Source organism: Pelobates fuscus, chromosome 1, assembly GCF_036172605.1.
Source record: "Pelobates fuscus isolate aPelFus1 chromosome 1, aPelFus1.pri, whole genome shotgun sequence".
NCBI classification, from domain to species: Eukaryota; Metazoa; Chordata; class Amphibia; order Anura; family Pelobatidae; genus Pelobates; species Pelobates fuscus.
In genome coordinates, this window is record NC_086317.1 from 457,854,718 (window position 1) to 457,858,665 (window position 3,948).

The following is a 3,948-nucleotide window of genomic DNA, read 5'->3' on the forward strand; positions in this document are numbered from 1 at the left end:
TGACCATCAGCTATTGGGAACTTCCAGTGTCAGCTCATCTCATTGTGAACAGGAACCTACCCTTGAAGGTACTAGAGATGTTCAGATTGACGGCTTGGCTACTGCAAGGCTGATCCTTCGAAACAAGGGATTACAGGATGAGAGAATAGCTGTCTTACTCCGCGCCACTAGAGTATCGACTTCTAGGATATACTTTAGAATTTGGTCCAAGTTTCTGCACTGGTGTAGGGATCACCGGTTTCCGATCTTACAACCATCAATTGATAACATTCTTCAGTTTTTACAAGAAGGCTTTGACGCTGGCCTGGGAGTCTCAACTCTCAAGGTCCAAATATCTGCTTTGAATTTTTTTCTTCTAAAGGATCTGGCAGCAAATGTTTTTATCAGAAGGTTTTTTAGGTCTATCAGCCTCAGGAGGCCTCCTAAACGATCAGTGTTTCCATCATGGGACTTAGCCCTAGTCCTTCAAGCCCTTAGTGCTACCCCGTTTGAACCTTTGGAGGAAGTTCCTTTAAAAATTTTATCTCTTAAGGTTTTGTTTCTGGTGGCCATCACCTCAGCCAAAAGAGTGGGAGAACTTCACGCCCTATCCTCCTCAGACGAATTCACTATTTTCCATGAGGACAAGGTGGTTCTTTACCCGAGACCATCTTTTCTTCCTAAGGTTTTATCTTCAAAGAATGTGAATCAACCTATTATTTTACCTTCCTTTTTTAGTGCGCCCTCATCCCTTCAAGAACACAGATGGCAAAAGTTGGACGTAAGAAGAGCGTTACGTATATATTTAAACAGAACAAAGGAATTCAGAGTGTCGGATCACCTGTTTGTTAATTTTCAGGGTCACTTAAAGGGTAAGGTATCTTCCCGTGGTACTTTATCTCGTTGGCTTATTCAGGCTATCGATTTGGCATATTCTTCCTCAGGTCTTCAGTCGCCTGCTGCTATCAAGGCCCATTCTACTCGAGCTATGGCTACCTCATGGGCAGAAAGAGCACTTGCATCTCCAGAAATCATTTGCAAGGCAGCATGCTGGTCATCTTACAACACCTTTATCAAGCACTACCGGCTAGACATTTTCTCTGCCTCTGAAGCTGCCTTTGGGCGTAAGGTGTTACAAGCCGTCGTGGCATAGGTCCCGCCCAGAGGGATTCTTGCTATATCCCATATGTGACTGCCACCATATGACAGAAAAAACTGAAATTTTTACTTACCGTAAATTCTTTTTTTCTTAATATGGTGGCAGTATTATAACCCTCCCTCTTTATTAAAGTAATTTTGCATTGGATATTGGATTTGTCTGATTTCTTTACTTGTCACGTACTGGGGTAGGTTTTGCGGTCTGAGCCTTTATACCCAAAGGGGGAGGATCCTTTTTAATAAGCTTGTTAAAAGTCTTGTCCACAGGGAGGAGCAAAACCCATATGTGACTGCCACCATATTAAGAAAAAAAGAATTTACGGTTAAAAATTTCTGTTTTTTACCTGTTTATGCAGCTCTAGCTGCACCTCCCCTGGCTGTGACTGACACAGTCTGCATGAAAACAAAATGGTTTTACTTTCAATCAGATGTCAACTTACTTTAATAGTTTTTATCTCCTGCTCTGTAAATTGAACATTAATTACATATAGGATGATCCTGCAGGGTCTAGCAAGCTATTAACCGAGCAGGGAATAAGAAACTCTAAATGAAACAGAATTTTCCAATAAAGGAAGTATAAACATTAGATCTCACTTTACATTGTTTAGGAAGACTGTGCAAGTCACATGGAGGGAGGTGTGACTAGGGCTGCAGAAACAGAAACAAAAGTGATTTAACTTCTTAATGGCAGAGAATTGAGCAGTGAGACTAAATGGACCTGATTTATACACCAAAACTGTTGTTTTAAGCTATAGTTATTTAGGTGACTATAGTGTCCCTTTAATGTAGTTGTTCTGGTGAGTATAATCATTAATTTCAGACAAATACACAAAAATAAGTCCTGCTCTCAAACTCTCACTACTCCTGGACAGCAGCAGCGACCATAGAAGTCCCGAATTTTGGAGTGTCAAATTGCAGAGGTCCCGAATTTCAGAAGTGCTGAACCGAAGTCTCGAACTGAACCAAATTTTTTGCCCATGCACATCCCTACTTCCTGGGGCGGTGTTGCATAGTATGGACCACTGACATTCAGTATCTATCCTCTACATTAGGGGTTCCCAACCCAGTCCTCAAGTATCCCCAACTAGTCCAGGATTTAGGGATTACCCTATTGTGTCAAAAGCGTTTTTCCTAAAAACACCTTAGACACAATTGAGTAATCCTTAAATCCTGGACTGATAGGGGGTACTTGAGGACTGGGTTGGGAACCACTGAACTTTCCTCATAGAGATGCATTAATTTAATGCACCTCTATGAGGAGATGTTGATTGGCCAGGACAGCATTTGACTCTGCCCCCTTGGCTGAGATCTTTCGAATAGACAATCTCAGCCAATCCAATGCTTTCCTATGGTCAATCATTTCCTATGAGGTCAGCAAAGGAGACAGATACGTGGCAGAGCCAGCACTAGTAGACTAGAATAAAGGTAAGATCGCACCATATTTAGGGGGGAGGGAAGTAAACAGTGATTTTAACATTAACAGGTCAGGAATACATGTTTGTGTCCCTGACCTTATAGTACATCTTTAAACAAAAGGCTTCCTATCCACGCAATGAAACATTATTTTATGTCAGACTAAAAAGGTTACCACCCAAATACTGACATGGTGAGCATAAAATTAAAATATAGGCCTGCTCAACCAGGCTCCTTACTAACAGATGTGTGGGGGTGGGAGACCACCAGATCGGAGCAGGCAGTAATATACTAATACTAATTTCATAGTTCTGTTCCCTGTTCTTTCTATTGATATATGAGGAGCTACCTATTGGTCAATGCTGCCACGGCTTGATTAAGAAAAAATAAAAACCACACCTTACTCTACCTACTTTTATCATTAACAATGATATCCGTGTGTGCCTGCCAACACATTAAAATAGCTCTGATTATCTTAACAACAAGTTTATGTCTATGAAAGCAATGTCCAACTAATTTTCCTTCTACCATAAACCAGGCACTCAAACACCACATTGGACAAAGGACACAAAAAGGAGCAACATATAATTTATTATAAAACAATCAAACATTAATAAAATCCTTTGCATATCATTACTTTGCAGCCTCATTATTTGAAATACTTAATAAAGATGTCTTACATATACAAAACAAGACTAGTTTAGGAACAGGGTTAAAAGTGTTTAACTATTTTAATGGAGCGGAGGCAAAAATCTGCTTTGTTGTCTTTGTTGACAAGGAATTCCGAAGACAGACATACATACATACATGTTCAAATTTTGAATAAAATTCTGTCTGAAAATGTGGATTATGGCAGGTAGCAAGTCAGTTGAAATCTCTGGTAAAAGGGTAGTTGAGAGCATGTTTTAAATCAGTAATGGGGATGTAAGTCTCAAAGTTGGAATGACAAATGATAGAAAAATGGTGGGCTGTGGGCATACTCAAACACAATAGATGTTGAGTAAAATTGCACATTATACGGACATAAATACTATTTTTATCCAGTAATATATCTCCGAGACAAGTCTCATAACTACCACATGTATGTGATCGTATATCCATGTGCCATTTCATTTAAAACCCATTTCTATTTTGACATTATTTTATTTTCGATTTAAGTTCTAATAGACTTTTTGTGCTGGCACTATAGTTGTATAAAGGAACAAGACCCCTATTTTCAACATCTAGGACTTCATCAAATTCTTCTGTCGCACTGCAACTTTGCACTCGCTCTAACATGAAAATGGTTAACATTATTTAAGATGAGTGTTTTTAGTCAAGCAAATAAAAGTTGCTGTTATACGTTTTCACATTTAAAAAAAAAAATTATATATATATATAAATAATTTGATTAATTCC